This window comes from Pteropus medius, unplaced genomic scaffold (assembly GCF_902729225.1).
Source record: "Pteropus medius unplaced genomic scaffold, Ma_sr-lr_union100, whole genome shotgun sequence".
NCBI classification, from domain to species: domain Eukaryota; kingdom Metazoa; phylum Chordata; class Mammalia; order Chiroptera; family Pteropodidae; genus Pteropus; species Pteropus medius.
Window position 1 is genome coordinate 3253754 of NW_024340693.1, and position 8850 is coordinate 3262603.

The window sequence follows — 8850 nt, forward strand, 5'->3', positions numbered from 1 at the left end:
GCGTCTCAAAAGCAGCAAGAGAAAAGCAGGTGGCCACTGACAAGGGAGCTCCCGTAAGACCGTCAGTTGATTTCTCAACAAAAACTTTTCAGGCCAGAGGGATTGGCATGAAGTGGTCAGAGCGACGAGAAGCAAGACCGATAACCGAGATTATTTTACCCGGCAAAGCTGTCATTCATGTAGCATTGCCGGACGGATAAAGAGCCTCCCAGATGAGATAAAGCTAAAGGAGTTCGTCACCTCCAAGCCAGTAGTGCTTTTTTAAGAAGGGGAAGGAAAACGAAAAAAAGGAAATACAAATAAGAAAATGGCAATAACTATGTACCTATCAATTAGCACTTTAAATGTAATTGGATTAAAGGCTCCAGTCAAAAGACACGGGGTGGCTGAATGAATAAGAAAACAAGACCCGTGTATATGCTCTCGACAAGACACCCACTTCAGATCGAAAGACAGACTGAAAGTAAAAGGATAAAAAAAAAGATATTTCTTGCAAATGAAAAAAAAAATGCTGGGGTAGCAGTACTCATACCGGACAAAAGAGACTTTAAAACGAAGGTGATAATAAGAGACAAAGGACCTCACATAATAAGGGGATCAATTCAACAAGAAGATCTAATCCTAGTAAATATGCACCCGACACGGGAACACCTACATATAGAAATCAAATACTGACTGACATAGGGTGAGAGATGGCCAGTAATACAGTCGTATCACAGGATAGATCTTCCAGACAGAAAATCTACAAGGATACAGCAGCCTTAAGTGACACACTAGACTAGATGGATTTAATTGATATTTTTAGAGCATTTCACCCCAAACAGCAGAATATACATTCTTGAGTGCATAGACCACATGTTGAGTGACAAAACAAGTCTCAATAAATTTAAAAAGACCGAAATCATATTAAGTGTGTTTTCTGACTAAATGGTATGAAATTAGCAATTGGTGACAAGAAAACTGATATGTAGACAAACACGTGGAAGCTAAACAATGTGGTAGTAAACAATAAATGGCTTAGCAAGGAGATCAAGGAAGAAATCAAAAGCTAACTAGAGACAAGTGAAAATAAAAACAACTCAAAATCTATGGGATTCAGCAAAAGCAGGCTAAAGAGAGAAATTCCTAGAACACGATTCCATTTACAATTGCATTAAAAAACAAACAAACAAACAAAAAACACTGGTTTGACGTGGTTCCATAGTGTAGTGGTGAGCACGTCTGCTTTATACGCAGAAAGTCCTAGGTTCGTGCCCCAGTGGAGCCAGGGTCCATGGTCTACGGCCATGCCACCCTTAACAAGTACGATGTCTGATCTCAGAAGCTAAGCAAGGTCGGGCCTGGTTAGTACTTGGATGGGAGACCACCTAGGAAGACTAGGTGCTGTAGGGGGGAAAAAAAACAAAACAAAAAAAATCTGGGAATAAATTTAACCAAGGACTTGTACTTGTACAAAAGACTTGTACTCAGAAAATTATGACATTGAAGAAAGAAATTTGAGAAGATACAAATCAATGGAAGCATACACTGTACACATGGATAGGATGAATTAACATCGTTAAAATGTCCATAATACCCAAAGCGATCTACAGAGTCAATGTGATCCCTGTCAAAATACCAATGGCATTTTTCACAGAATTGGAACGAGTCATCCTAAAATTTACATGGAACCACAAAGCCCCCAGATAGCCAAAGTGATCTTGAGAAAGAAGAATAAAGTTGGAGGTACCAGTCTACATGAAACTGTACTACAAGGCTATAGTCATCAAAAAACACGAGACTAGCAAAAACAGACAGACAGATACGTAGATGAATGAACAGATGAGAGCCCAGAAAGAAAAGTCACGCCTATGTGGGCAATTCATCTATGACAGAGGAGGCAAGAATATACGATGGGGTGTCGAGAGTCTCTTCAATAAATGGTGTTGAGAAAACTGGACAGATACATGCAAAAAAATGAAACCAGACCTCCTTCTTACACCACATACAAGAGTAAACTCAAAATAGATTAAAGACTTTTCCGAAGAACCAAAACCATAAAACTAGAAGAAAACATAGGCAGTAAAATCTCTGACATCGCTCTTAGTAATATGTTTTCTGACCTATCATCTTGGGCAAGGGAAACTAAAGAAAAAATAAACAAATGGGACATCATAACAAAAGTTTGTGCACAGCAAAGGAAACCATCCACAAAATGAAAAGACGACCTACTGAATGGGAGAAGACATTTGGCAATGATATATTGGATAAGGGGTTAATATCTAAAATTTATAAAGAACGCATGCAACTCGACACCAAAAACCCAAATGATCCTATTCAAAAATGGACAGAGGACCTGAAAAGGCATTTCTCCAAAGAGGGACATAGAGATGGCCAATAAACGTATGAAAAGATGTTCAAAATCCTAATCGGGGAAATGCAAATTAAAACCATCATGAGACACCACCGCACACCTGTCAGCATGGCCAACTCATCAATGAATCAACGAACGACCAGTGTTGGCGAAGATGCAGAGAAAAGAGAACCCCTGTGCGCTGTTGTTGGCATCTAAATTGGTGCAGGTACTATGGAAAAACAGTATGGAGTTTCCTCGGAAAATGAACTATCATATGACCCAGTCATCCCACTTCTGGGTATTTATCTAAAGAAATCCACAACATTCATTCGAAAAGGTATATGCACCCCTGTGTTCACTAAAGTGCTATTTACAACAGTTTCAAGATGTGGAAGCACCCTAAAAGCCCATCAACAGACGATTGGATAACAAAGAAGTGGTACGTATGTACAATGGACTAGTCATCGGCCACTAAAAAGGATGAAATTTTGCCATTTGTGACAAGATGCATGGACCTAGAGGGTATTGTGCTGAGTGAAATAAGTCAGAGAAAGACCGGTACCATAAGATCCCACTTACATGTGGTATCTAAACACACAAATGAATAAACAAGAGAATAAATTGATAGTTGCCAGGTAGGAGGGATTTGGGGGCTGGGTATAAAAGGTGAAGGATCAAGAAGAACAAATCGACAGTTACAAAATAGGGTGATGTAGAGTTCAGCACCAGGACTCTCGTCCGTGATATTGTGAAAACTATGTATGGTGCCAGGTAGGTACCAGACTTATCAGGGGGGTAACTTTGCAGATCATGTATATGTCTGACCGCGATGCTGTTTACCTGGAACTGGTATTGAATGTCAACTGTAATTGAAAAATAAAAGTAACTTGCATTAAAGAGACGTTGAAAGAGCATTGAACATAATTGAAGATTCTGACATGATCGGAAGTCCCAACAAAGTAGGTACAGAAGGAACGTATCTCAACATAATAAAGTCATATACGACAAGCCCACGGCTAACACGATACGCAGTGATAAAAGTCTGAAAACCTTTTCTCTAAATTAGAAACAAGGTCACTCACATTCACCGGTTCTTCTGTATAGCACTTGACGTCATATTCAGAGCAATTGGTTAAAAGAACTGAAGGCATTTGGGAAAAAGAGAGGCTTTAAAGCATCTGTCTGCAGGTGCTGTGATATTATATACAGAAAACCCTAAATACTCCACCAAAAAACCTCATTTGAACTATTCGACAGGTTCAGGACTATTGAAGCCTGGAGGCTCGCAGTTGAGCCAGACTCTCGGTCATCCGAGGATCTTTAGGGAGGGCGAAGAGCTGTCTAGAAACAATCGGTTCTCTCCACACTGACCTCACTTCACAGTTCTCTCCAGGGTGACTACACGTTGTGTTCTGCGGAGCATTTTAAGGGAAAGCCACGGCAACGCACGCCTGTCCCGAACTCGGGCATTGTAGGTCCACGGGAAGTCATTCGTTCACTGCCCACGAATTTCTTTGTTTTCTGCAATGCGGACGTTCAGTCCTGGAGATCAAGGGGCATGTTGCGGGAAGCGGGTGTCACCTGGTAAGCCTGACAGCGACCCTGCGTTTATTTAATGCCTCAGATAACGAGTCTTTCACTCTGCTACTGAAATAACGTATATAGAGCTCAGAAGTCCTTATAGCTCTTTTCAGCTGTGTGATTCAGTGGTGTTTAGTGTGTGCAGTGTTGTGCGACCGTCCCCAAAAACATTTTCCAGGATAGATCACGTTAGGCCACAAAACGAGTCTTAATAAATTTAAGAAAATTGAAATCATACGAAGCATTTTTTTTTTCCTGAACACGAAGAAACCTGGAAAAGTCACACATACGTGAAGATTAAACGATGTGCTACTGAACGATCAATCGGTCGAAGAATAAATCAAAAGGGAAAATTTTAATACACCTTGAGAGAAATGAAAGTATAACACATGACAATTTGTGGGATTCGACAAAAGCATTTCAAAGATGGAAGTTTGCGGTGATAAGTGCCTACTGCAAACAAAACCGGTCTCAGACAACCTAACTCTATACCTCTAGGAACTAGAAAAAGAACAAAGCCCACAGTGAGAACAAGAGAGGACGTAACAGATGAGATCAGAAATAAGAGACCGAAAAGACCATACGAAAGATCAAGAAACTGAAGAGCTGGTTCTTTGAAAAGATAAAACAAACAAGCCTTTAGCCAGACTCACCACGAAAGGAAGGGAGAGTGTTGTGTCCAGAATAACCAGACCCAACTTGAGTGCTCTTAACCAGGAGACAGTTTATTAGCCGGCGAATCCAATGTCTTTTTCCTGCAACTTTGACAGCCGTTGGTGTGGTCAGGATTACTGGAAACGGACCATCCCACCGGGGCTCTAGGCTAGCAGGCTGGATCTTCTTTATCCACACCCAATCGCCTGGATGATGTGGGTGAGGCTGTGATGTCCCCGGAGTCGGTCTAGCAGCTTTAATCAAGCCCTTGACTTGATTTTGGGTTTGTTGCAAGGCCTGTAGAGACTTAAGGAGACTTGTATTATTACTCATTGTAACCTTTTCAATTCCAATTTTAGGGAGTAAAGGGGGAGGTCTCCCAAACATTATTTCATAAGGGGAAATTCCCATAATATATGGAGTACACCGGGCCCATAACAAAGCAAAAGGAAGAAGGCTCACCCAATTCTCCCCAGTTTCCAGCTTAAATTTAGTTAAAGTTTCCTTAAGTGTTCTATTCATCCTTTCTACTTGTCCTGAACTCTGAGGTCTGTAAATACAATGTAATTTCCAATTGATCCCTAATACCTTAGCTAACATTTGACTTGTTTGGGCAATGAATGCCAGGCCATTGTCGGACCCCAATGATAAGGGCCAGCCAAATCTAGGCACTATTTCTGTAATTAATTTCTTAGCTACTACTTGTGCAGTTTCCTTCTTTGTGGGGAAGGCCTCAGTCCATCCAGAATAGGTGTCAATGAATACCAGAAGATATTTAAATCCAAAAGTGCCAGGAGCAACTTCTGTAAAGTCCACTTCCCAATGCTCTCCAGGAGCTTGTCCTCTTAATCGAGTGCCGATATTTTCCTTTGGGATGGGGCGAGAGTTGACCTGTGCACATATTGGGCATCGTGCACTCACATCCCGAGCCTTTGAGGTTAGTCCAGGAATATAATAGTCTCTTTTTAGCAGTTCAGTTAACTTAGTTCCTCCAAGATAGGTAGCATTATGCATCTGGCTAATTAAGGTGTTACCAAGCGCAGCAGGGAGGACCGGCCTTCCATCTGGAATCCAAAGCCGCCCATGTTCAAACTTCCCGTGCAGTTGCTTCCCTAACTCTATATCTTGGGGGCTATAGTCTGGAGCCTGTACCAAGGGGGGCACAAGAAGGGGACCAATTATGACGTTAGTCCCCACTGGTTTTCTGGCTACTTCCTTTGCTGTTTTATCTGCCAAGCGGTTTCCTTTTTCTACTGCTCCTTCCCCTTTTTGATGGCCGGGGCAATGGATAATAGCCACTTTCTTAGGTAGCCAGATAGCCTCCAAAAGAGCCAAAATCTGCTCCTTGTTCTTAATTTCCTTTCCCCCTGATGTCAATAGTCCTCTTTCCTTGTACAGGGCTCCATGTACATGTGCCGTTGCAAAGGCATATCGGCTATCAGTATAGATGTATCCTTTCCCCACCGTAAAGCTTGTGTTAGAGCTATAAGTTCAGTCCTCTGTGCCGATGTCCCATGGCTTAGGGCCTGTGCCCATATCACATCCCTGACTGTTACTACGGCTGCCCCGGCATACCTTACTCCGTCGGATACAAAACTGCTTCTATTGGTAAATAATACCGCATCCGGATTAGGCCACGGCTCATCCTTCAAGTCTGGCCGTAGTCCAGTTACCTGCTCAAGGTGCTGAACACAGTGATGCAATGGAGCCTGCGGGTCATCATCCGGGAGCAGCGTGGCAGGGTTCAGGGCTGCAGTTTTCAAAAACTGGGTCTGTGAGGGGTTAAGCAACAGTACCTGGTACTGAGTAATCCGGGCGTTGGAAATCCATCTTTCAGGAGGGCTGCGCAGCATGGCTTCAACTGCATGTGGAGCCACAATTTCAATATTTTGGCCCAAGGTCAATTTAAAGCGTCTTTGGTCAATGTAGCAGTAGCAGCTAGTGCTCTCAGGCAACTAGGCCTTCCTCCAGCCACCGGATCTAGTCTCTTTGAGAGATATGTCACTGGTCGCTTAAATAGTGGCTTTTAATTTCTGGAGCAAATCTCTTCCTTGCAAAGGAAAGGGACATTCAGGCATAACTAAAAACGAATGTGTGATGGTTCCCTTTCCCAAGTCAGTAATTTTTGCCTGTGTCCATGAGTATGCCTTCCCTTTCCCAGTGGCTCCTTGAATTACAGTCTTTTCTTTGGTAACAGACCAGCAGTTTCTGTTAAAACTGAGTAAGTTGCACCAGTATTAGCTAAAAAGTTCACAGGTTTGCCCCCTACTTGCAAAGTTACCTTGGGCTCTCGGGGGCTCATTAGATAAGAGCCCTGACGCCCCTATTCATCTTCCAAAAGAATGAGGGGCCTTTTTTCTTCTCACCTCCTGGTTGCTCCTTTTCAGGGCACTCATTCTGCCAATGTCCTTTCTTTTTGCAAATAGCACATTGGTCTCTTCCTAGCCTAGGTTTTCTATTTTGGCCTTCTTCGTTGCTAGGTCCCCCTCTATGGTTAGGGTTTTTTTTCTCCAAGGAGGTCGGTTTCCTTGTTGTCCCACAAACATGACCTTTTGTACACCGTCTCTATTGTTAAAGACCTTCTGAGCTATTTCTAATAATTTGGATAAATTTTCTCCCTCAAAACCTTCCAATCTCTGTAACTTCTTTCTAATGTCAGGGGCCGACTGGCTAACAAAGGCCAAATTAATGGCTCTTCTATTGTTGGGGTCCTCCGGGTCAATAGGTGTATATAGGCGGTAAGACTCTAATAGTCTTTCCAAGAATGCTGCAGGTGACTCGTCCTTAGTCTGAATTACTTCACTTACCTTGGACAGATTTATTGGTCTACGTGCAGCAGCCCGGAGTTCCTGTAGCAGAAACTGGCGATACCTTAGGAGAGCCTCCTTACCTTGATCTGTATTTGGATCCCACTGGGGACGTTGAGTCGGAAACACAGCCTGTAACCTGGTTAAGTCTGCTGTAGGCTGCCCATTTGGGTCTGTTACTCCTCTAGCCGCCTCCCGCAAAATTCTTTCCTTTTCTTCAGTAGTGAATAAGACCTGTAAGAGCTGTTGGCAATCATCCCAAGTGGGCTGATGGGTAAAGAAAATAGACTCTAAAAGGGAGGTTAGTCCTTGTGGTTTCTCTGAAAAGGATGGCGTTTGCAATTTCCAATTATATAAATCACTAGTACTGAATGGCGAGTAGATGACAGTAGGCTCACCGCCACCTCCTGGAATCACCTTCAATGGGGCTTGAACAGATACTGGCTCTTTTCAGGGAGGTTGAATCAGGGGAAGGTGGCCTATGACCCCTAGACCGGGTTACAGGAGGTCCCGGTCCCTCCGGAGGAGGACCCCATTTCCATTATAGGGTGGCGGATACCAGCCATCCTCCGAGGGAGGTCCCTGCAACACCAGTGGGGGCTTCTTAAAATCCTGGGGTATGGCTGCCATTACAGTAACGGGTGCACGACTGCAATTCTGTAAGTATTTAGGGGCATCAGAAACAACATCAATCCAAACATCAACATAAGGAATTTGGTCAGGATGCCCAGGGTTTCTATAAATCACACCTCAAACCCGGAATGCAGTCTGCATGTTAAATGATCCCTCAGAGGGCCATCCTACTCCGAAGGTCGGCCAATCTAATTGACAAAAGCGCTGCAAATCAAAAGGGGTTACTGAAGCACCATAGGCCCTTGCCCTACGACGAAAATCTTTAAAGTTGTTAAGCATGCACTGTAACGGAGTTAGTTTGCCCTGTGATTGTCCCATAGTTCCACAATAAAGCACACGAAGCAAAACAAAACAAGACAGACACAGACTAACAAACCAGAACAGGACTGAGAAAACTGTCGTCACAGTCTCAGTCGACCGCCGACTTACTTGTCGCGTCCGACGTCCGCACGGTCCCTGGGCCCCCTACCAGAAACTGCCTCAGCACTCCCAGGATCGTGCTCCGCAAAGCGAGAAACCACAGGCGGCGGGCTAGGGCAAGTGCCCTAGAGGCCTCCCCAACCGCAAATGGTCCAACGCCCCGGTGCACTGATCAATTTTCCCACAACGAGAAGATCTCGCTGGGGCCTCCAAATGTTGTGTCCAGAATAACCAGACCCAACTTGAGTGCTCTTAACCAGGAGACCGTTTATTAGCCGGCGGCTGTCCTTGCAAAGGAGCAGCCTCGAAATGCCAAGATACAAGGTTTTTAAGCCCCAAATCCCATTCCTCATTCTGTCTTAAACACAAAGGTCCATCTTTCTCCTATTCACTACCTGTCAACCCACTGGTCAGGTGTGC